Below are 9,150 nucleotides of genomic sequence, written 5' to 3'. Positions count from 1 at the left end.
CCAGCTCCTCTCCTTGTCTGCTATGGGTCCCCCTTTCCCCTGCCCCCCCATCTGCTGCGTCACACACACACACACACACACCCCTCTCTTCTCCCAGGCCCGGTGTTCCATGCACCCTCCACCCCCTCCTAGGTGACCCTGTCTCCCTGTGCTGACTACGGGACAGCTGGTGAAGTTGCTGGGTCTTTAGCGGGTTCAGTGGAACTCAGCCAGACCTGTGCAGGACAAACGGTCAAAATAACCTAGTTAACTGAGCACCCGTGAAAAGACGCCACATTTCTGTGACTTATCGAAGGTTAAAAAATAAAATAAAAATATCCACTACAAGTAAATGCAACACAAAATACAAATACAATGTACATTACAATACAATACAGGACAAAATACAAGCCTGCCTCTCAGTCCTGCGCCAAGCTCCTTTGCCCCCCCAATCTCCACCCCAAAGACTCACCTACATGTTTTGGCTCCAGGCTCACAGGAGGTTAATCTGGCCCTGACTCTGCCTCTGGGATCCAGAGGCTCGTCCACCACAGGGAGCAGGATTAAGTCCTGCCATTCCCAGTTGTTGCCCTGCTGTGGGGCACTGGCCAGGGAGTCTCCTGCCTTGCAGTACTGGCCCTGGGCATAGGGGCTGCAGCTTCCCAGTAGGGACAGGGGACCTTGGGGATGAAGGCTGCTGCCTGCAGACTTGTGGGGGTGGCTGTCCAGCAATGGGGTACTAGGAAAGCAGCCTGTCTAAGAGGGGGGCTGGCTGTGAGGGGAGACTGCCCCAAACAATGGGGCTGCTACCCCAGGGAGGACAGGGAATGGCTCCTCCACAGCTGCCCCACACCGAAGGGCACCCTGGCTGGTCCCCCTGCAGCAGGGGAGCTCCCAAGCTCCAGGGCATTTGCCCTGCAGGAGCTACTGCCCTGCGGGTGGGGTGCTCCCCACTGCTCCAAGCTGCATAGCACTGGGAATGGGGCTGCAGCCCTGCGGGTGCAGCTCCCAGCTACTCCCTAAGCCGTGGGGAGCAGAGAACAGGACTGAAGCCCTGTCTGGCAGGAAAGGTCACCCTATCCCCCTCCCCAGTTTGCTGGGCAGCCCCCTTTCTCTCTCTCACAATCCCCCACGTCTGCCATGCACCCCTGTGGGCGTGGGGAAGAAAACTCTGGCCCCTTGGAAAGAAAGCAAGGAGGACCTAAAAGCCAGCATTGCTTGGAAGGGCCTGTCTCATGGGGAGCTGAAAGAACAGCTCCCTAATGCGCTGAGGCAAAGAACCACACTGGCACAAGAGAGCTGTTGTCTCCATGCTGGTCCGGCGCTGCTGTCCCCAAAGGGAGAGCTTTGCCAGGAGAAGAGTGAAAGCAGCTTGCCTGTGGGACTGTCTCCTGCGTTATGGCCCAGAGCTTCCATTGCGTCTCTGCTCCCGGGGCTGCCTGCCAGAGGGGCATGGTGGGCCAAGGAGACATTCCAAACACGAGTCCACCTTCAGGGCCTGTGACACAATCCGACAGCTGTCGTGAGCCTCCCAGGATTGCCACTGCAATCAAACACTTGTGGCAAGGAGTCAAAAAACTTCTCCGTTGCCATTTCACAGTGCCCCTGCCACGGCTGTGTGGCTGCTCTTTTATCACACTGTAGCTGGTCCCCTGGCAGCCCCTGGTCCCCTGGCAGCTGGTCCCCTGATATCTTGTGTGGCAAAGTGGGTGTGTGAGGATTTGATTCCTGTGGTTAGGTTGACTGTGTTTCCTACTGTCCTGTAGCAACCCAAGGCGTGTGCCTCAGTTTCCCTAGGCACAGCGTCAGCACATAGTGGTGAGGGGAGTTTTGGTGTGATGACGTCTCGCACGGAGGCAATGGCCCACCATGGCCTTTGTTACCTAGGCAACCAGGTGGCCCCCTTTCTTCCCCTGGAAACAGGACAAAGGTGGGAGGAGGCACCTGGCTGGTTTGAATTGGAACTGGGCTGTTAAGTGAGACTGTCTCACCTGGCTGCAGAAGGAGGAAGGGGGCCAGGGCCCAGCTTGGGACCCCCTCTGGGCCCCTCTCTCCAAGACAGATTTGAAAAATGGTTTCTGGTTCCTGTGCTGACCAGTCTGTTCTACACTGTGCCCGATAACCCGTCTGTTCTCCCTGCTGAGCGAGTCACATCTGACTGCAGAGGTCTGGGGTCCCCTGTAATCCATGACTCTTGTCAAGCTGGGATTCCCCATTAAAACCCTTTTAATAACAAGTCCGATTTGTTTGTGAAGGTGGTAATAAAAGTCAGGTTGCACCTCGGTCCGTTTCCTCCCCCTCCACCACCTCTTTGGGGAACTTTCAAGTGTTGTGAAGCTGCAGGTAGATCTGGGTCACACCAAATGAGGTCGGGTGACTTGTGGTTCCTTTCGCTGCCTTATGAAAGGTAAAATAGGACAAAGACCTGTCACTTTTTTCTTGGCTTGACAAACACTTGCCACCTGCCCCACCGAAAGCAAACTTTTCTTTTGGCCATGCAAAGCGAACAGTCTCTTGCTAAACTGCCCTGAGGTCTCCTGCCTCCCAAACCCATGCAGGCTCCAAACGCAGCAGTGTGGTTAAAACATTGGTTTACTGTTCCCTTGCCCCCACTGCGAACGCCCAGGCAGTTCAAAGCTTGGCCTCCTCAGCCACATGTGAGTCCACAACCGATGAGCCTGTTCAAGCTCAGGACGTCATCGTTGGACATGAGGGACCACCTACATATATATATATATTCCAGCCCAACTATCCCGGGGAGGAGACGCTCGTCTGCAGGTGAAACAAGAGCACTTCCGAAAGCCGATTTCCATTGCTGTCTGCAGAGCCCTTGCTCCAACCGCACACGACCTGCAGGATCGCTCTGCTATTGACCACCCCGCTGGAGCCAATGGGATGTGAAGAGGCGGTTCTGTCCTTCCCGGCCGTGCGGGCTGTGGCCAGGCAGGGCCAGAGACCCAACCAAGCAGAACACTTTGAGCATCACTGACAGGTATAGGGGCAGCAGGGGGCAATCCAGGCCATGTCTCATCAGCCCTGCTCTGGGGAAGCTCCCCACACTGCTACCCAAACAGCAGCAGGAGCCAGAAACGCCACAGCCGCAGGTGTGAAAGTAGCCGACATTTCTGACAGCTACGGTGGTATCGCAGCCCACAGGGAAGTGGCCTCAAGGGCTGAGGGGTTGCAACAGGGCAGTGCTGGCCGGTCCCTGGTTGCCTGTCTGCTGCGCCCTGGGCCTTGGAACTACGCTAGAACTTACAAAAATTAAAAATGAAATAAAAGCCGCAGCCCTGAGCGATGCGCCTACACTGCCCTGCCCCAGCCCAGGCAGCCAGACAGGAGAACTTCCTGCCTCGCCTGCATGGATGGGAAAACCCTTTGTACTGGCGCAGGTAGCACCGCTCTGGCGTTTCGAGTGGAGACAAGCCCAGCAGTTCAGTAACAGCTGGCACAGCAAACATGCCACGTAAGTTGGAGTCACTGGGTGGCCTTAAGTATCAGAGAGGAGCCATGTTAGTGTGTAGCTTCGAGAACAGCAAGAAGTCCTGCGGCACCTTATAGGCTAACAGATATTTTGGAGCATAAGCTTTCATGGGCAAAGACCCGCTTCATCAGATGCATGAGTGGGGGGTGTGGTTTCAGAGGGGTGTTTGAAGAGTGGGGTCCCAGTAAAAGGGAGGGCCAGAGAGGACATGGTCCATTCAGTTATGGTGGAAAAGGCTCATTGTCAGTAGTCTGTACGAAGAGAGGAAAAAACAGGTCAGATAAGACATGCGGGATATGGCCCATTGTCAGTTTAATGTAGAGATGTTAACACCTCTCATGCTGGTTTAAAACCAGATCAGCTAGAGCAGCGTGCAAAAGACGGAACAGGCCGGCGTGCTCTCGTACGACACGCGTATGACAACTTTGAAGAGCAGCGATGCGTACGCCTCATTGACACTCGTGAGAGGAAGAAAGCAACAGCAGCAGCTGCACCAATGGAGCCAGGACAATTCCCTTGCCCCCACGGCGAACGCCCAGGCCGTTCAAAGCTTGGACTCCTCAGCCACACGCGCGTCCACAACCGATGAGCCTGTGCAAGCTCAAGGCGTCATTGTCCGACGGGGCAGACCACCTCCAGCACTTAGGGCAGAGAAGCTCCCTTTGTAGGGTGTGAGCCACTCCCACTCTCTGTTCAGTCCTTGGGTGGCCTTAGTTCACACTGGGCAGAGGCCTGCTGTATTGGCAGGTGGGGGGATGGTGGCAACAGTCTTGCCGTGCTCTGTGTTACGAGTTTAAGCCTCACCCAGTGGGGTGGGAGCAGGGAGTTCGCAGGGCAGATCAAAGGGCAACAGCAAAGGAGTCCAGGACCGGGATATCAGAAGCTGCAGGTCAGGCTTCTTCTCTCTCCTATTAAACCAGGCTGAGTTTTGGCTGGGGTTCGGTTTCCCCAGAGCGGTGTTTCCCAAATGGGGTTCCGTGAATAGAAATAAAAGTTCCTCAAGAAAATACCACGACAAGAACATCGTATGAGTTTTTAAAAAAATAATCATTAATATTTAAGCATTTATGCATTTTATGAAAAGCAAATTTTCATTGGCGTGTGCCCCAAGAGGGGTCCCTGTGCAATGCCAGCTTGGCCAGCGAGGGGGAGGATGGTGCCACCATTCAGTGCCACGCGTGCAGTCACTCTGGTGCGATCACCTATTCTACACGGGCGAAAAATCCCACGCTTGCCCTCGGGGAGCGTGGCTCATTTTGGGGCGGCTTCCGTCACGACGCTTCAGCTTGATCAAGATGTGCGCTTTGTCGGTTGTTCCCCTTCGCCGGCATCGACTTGTGCAAAACTGAGATCTCGCATTACGCAGCAGTAGACACGAAATACAGAAGTCGAGGGAATGCCGCGCCAGGGAAGCGAATCCAACTTTCCAGGATTAAGCCACGTATAAAAGTATTTGCCAAGAAAAGAAGAAAAACCCACTCTGTGTGTTGAAACCGGCCAATACAATGCACGATTGTGAGCTTTATTTTTTGTACACGTTAAATGTGATTTTTGTTTTTAAATGCCATGTGTGCAATTAAACTAAACGTTGGTCTCATGGCCTTGTTCAGCATTTCTTTATTCTTGTCCTTATTTGTGGTCTGCTTTTTCAGTTCCACACCTGCCTGTTAGGGGTTCCGCAGGATTCTTTCGCATTTAAAAGGGTTCCGTGGCCAAATAAAATTGGGAAACACTGTGCTAGGGGTTTGTGCTTGCTGGGGGAGCAGCTGGTTTATTTTGTTGAATCAGGCACCATAAATGTTTCCAAAGCCACTAGAGCATACATGGTGAAAAGGACACTCAAGAACCCAGGTGAGCTCGGCTTGAACTATCCAAGACGGCTAAATGAGCAGGGGCCTGCAATGTGACCAGGGAGTGCTTTGCAGTCATGGATGTCTGATCCCTGGGGAGCTGCTCTGGATCGCTGTGTGTCTGGTCCAGATCTCTGTGTATCTGATCCCTGGGAAGCTGCTCTGGATCTCTGTGTGTCTGATTCCTGGGGAGATGATCTGGGTCTCTGCGTTTTTGAAGCCTTGTGGATCTCTGAATGTCTTGGAGTAGGAGCTTGTAACTGGGTCGGCAGCACCTCCCTTTCCTTCCTGCCTTCTGTTGGTCGCTGATTCTCATCAGCCCAGATGATTTAGGTTCACCTGCTAGAGCTCAGGCTGACCACAACAAACTGAAGGGGCCCAGCCGCAGCCTGACTCCATAGGCTTTCCCAGCAGCTGCCGTTTTCCTGGGTTTCTTTACAATTCAGTAATAAAGTGCAGGTCTACAGGAATCCCTGTTCAGGTCTGATTTGTCGCTGGCTGCTCTTTCTGCTTAGAATCTACCTCTCTCCAGCATGCCTGAAAGCCCCTCCCTTCAGCGTGACCCACATACGACTGACACAGGGATATCAGGCTAAGTCTAAAACAGTTTAAAATAGTGTCTTCGAGACAGCAGCAGTGTCCCGGCCATGTCAACGGGGTGTTTACTCTGAACCATAGTGACGACAAAATTAATGCCAGTGATTTTACCCTGATCAAAGAGCGCAAGACAAGGAAGGTGCAGACATGGTAGAAGCTGCTGTCTCTGTTTCTCCCTCTGGTGTCATGAGTTCAGTTTGTCAGGGAGACTTGGAAGAATAGCATGGTACAGATTTACACTTACTTTGCATGCTGCTGCCCCTTTGGGTGTTCCTCTGGAGTCGGTTTTGCAGAAAATTATCCCCCAGCTTTGCAAAACAAATTCGTTCCTTTAAAAGAACAGAATCCGAAACATTACGTCAGTCGAAAGTTTGTTCCGTTTTTTTAAAAGGGGGTAGTTGATTCATGATGAACATTGTGACCAGGGCTGGGCGGCCGCCCATGAGAGATGCAGATGCTGCCCAGCTGATTAACAGAGGGCCCACAGCCAGCAGCGTGGTTTTCTATGGGTGGTACACATCCAACATGCCTCAGTGAGCACTGAAAAATTATTCTGCCCATGGAAGAAAAAAATTAGCAGGACCCCTGGAGGTGACACAAGCCCACTTTGACATTTTTCAAAAAGGGAGTTTAATATTTCCCAGACATTTCTAGCATTGGCCTTCCTGTCCACGGTAGATCCACCGCATTCCCTCCTGCAGCCATGCTGCACCTGACGGCCCAGTGACCCGGCAAAGCCCGTGCCCCTCTAGTGGCAAAACTCAGTCAGAGATTACACCATCCCTCGGCATGTGCTCCCTGAGACTGTCTCCCTAATGCCAAGCCAGCTGCAGAACCAGCCTCCATGAACAACAAGAAGTCTTGTGCCACCTTCTAGACTCACACATATCTTGGTGCATGGGGTTTTGTGGGCAAAGACCCGCTTCATCACAGAAGCTGATGCTCCAAAATATCTGTCAGTCTATAAGGTGCCACAAGACTTCTTGTTGTTCTCGAAGCTACAGACTAACACAGCTCCTCTCTGATACGAGCCTCCATGGCACATTTCATTACCTGGCCAGTGCATAACACGGGGACCCCAGGCGTCACCAGGGGCCACAGACAGGGTTCCTCTGAATTTTTTCCAATCTGGGGGTGGAATGCATTTTGTTCTGTGCACTGAGGCATGTGCAGATGTGCACCACCTGCCAACATGCAGGCTGCCGGCTGTGAGTGCGCTGCTAATCAGCCAGGCGGCACCTGGATCTCTGCTGGCCACCCACCCGAGTGCTCAGCTCACAGGGAACCCTGCCCACAGAGCCAGCCTCCAACCCCAAATTTAAACCAATCTGTATTTGCTCCCAGATTAGGCCACCATGACCCCGCCTTTGGCAACTCACACGAAGCACCCTGCTTCCGGGGGTGCTAAGCAGCTCACATGTCCCAGTTGGCTCTGGACAGCAGATTATCAAGCAGGTGCAATAAAATCACAGGTCAGAGGTATTCATAGATTGACTTCAACCCTTTTAATTACACAGCAGGGCTGGATGGGGGCAGCTGATATTTCCAGCCTTGCGTCACTTCAGCCATCACCTGCTGGGATAAGGCTAAATCAAGGAGTTGCCCCAGGGTGGGGCTTTCCCACCTTAAGAAATGCAGGAGATTCTGCAGCAGCCTGGGGGCATGGAGAAGCAGGAAGCAGCTGGGCTGAGGTTAGGCAATGATGGAGCTGGCAGATTACTCAGCTCCAGCAACGAGTGGTCACAGGAAACTTTCAGAGGTGCCCCACGCCAGGGGCAGATCCGGCGCTAAGGGTAGAGCTGGGCAGTTTGCACTGAGTCTGCCTGGTCCCACAGTCTCTCAGCTCTGAGCCCACACTTGGCTGTGTGCTGCACGGGCTTTGCCTGGTGCGGAGAGCAGAGCTGCTGGGAAGCTGTAGGGCAGTAGGTCCCAGACTTTTCGGCATGATGCCCCCCCTTTTGACTTGTGAGAAACCCTCACACCCTCCCCCGACCTCTTCTTCACCGTCGTCCAACCCCCCCCGTAACAAAACATTCCATTCGTGATTTAAAAGAAACACAAAAATGTGACATAAAATGTTATTTAAAGTTAAAATGAGAACAAATAGTTGTTCTTGGCCCCTTGCGGATGTGTGGTGCAGCCCCAGCTGGCCCCTGTTTGAGCCCATGCCAGCCACCAGAGCTGCCCCCACCAGCAGCCTGCCCGCCTGAGCCTTGTCCTGCCAGAGCTGCCCACCTGAGCTAACCCAGTGTCACACTGCTGGGGCCAGCCGCCTGCCAGCTGCCTGCCCACCGGCTGCAAGAGCCACGCACTGCCAGGGCCTGACGCCCGCCCACCGGCCACCCCAGCCACCTGCCCAAGCTGCAGGCCAGCCGCCCGAGCACCACGCCAGGGCCAGCCACCCGCCTGCCAGCCCAAGCCCTACACTGCTGGCACCAGCTGCCCAAGCCTTGTAAGCTCTGAGCCACCCACCTGAGCCCCTCCCCTCCCCCCAAATCCAGGCACCACCAGCCCCCTGTCTAACCCCATCCTCCTCCCGCAACCCACCCTCACTCACCTTTGCAAGAAGCAGCTGACTCCATGTGGATCTTTGCCGGCTGCTTGCTTTTTATACCGGCTGCACTGGGTTGCCCACATACAATGGCAGGGGGTGAGCACCGGAAGCAAAGGCCAGCTCGTTTTTGGGGTAGGGGAGTGATGGGGGGGCCTGGGTCACCTTGCTCCCCCCCTAGAATTTGTTCTTGCCCCCGAGTTTGGGAAACCCATGTTGTAGGGAGTCTTGGCTGGGGCTCCCTGTTCAAAGCGCTCGGTGGTTCTGTTAATGGTGGCCACAGCAGAACATGGGTTAGATCAGCCATCCAGGCAGGTAGCTGTAACTGAGATCCACCACCTATGTAAGGCCTCAGCTCCTGCCCTGCCCAGAGCCCTCCCGATATCTCCCCACGACATCTCTACTGCTGTTGGCGTTGCTCCTCCTAGGAGGCGCTCTGCTTTCTGCCCTGGCTGGGAAACACCAGGCGTAGGGGTGCGGGGGACTGGGTGCTTGCCCCTGGTCCCTCTAATCTTTTCCATCCATGTGCAAAATAAATTTTTACATGCACCAAGACGTGTGTGACTGTGCACGGCCCGTAGAACCACAAGCCTGGCTGTACTGGGGCCGGGGGGGGGCGAGTTAGTCTGTATCTTCAAAAACAACAAGAAGTCCCGTGGCACCTTATAGACTAACAGATATTTTGGAGC

Source organism: Carettochelys insculpta, chromosome 27, assembly GCF_033958435.1.
Source record: "Carettochelys insculpta isolate YL-2023 chromosome 27, ASM3395843v1, whole genome shotgun sequence".
NCBI classification, from domain to species: domain Eukaryota; kingdom Metazoa; phylum Chordata; order Testudines; family Carettochelyidae; genus Carettochelys; species Carettochelys insculpta.
The sequence above is the reverse complement of the archived record's forward strand: the minus strand, read 5'-3'. Positions refer to the sequence as shown.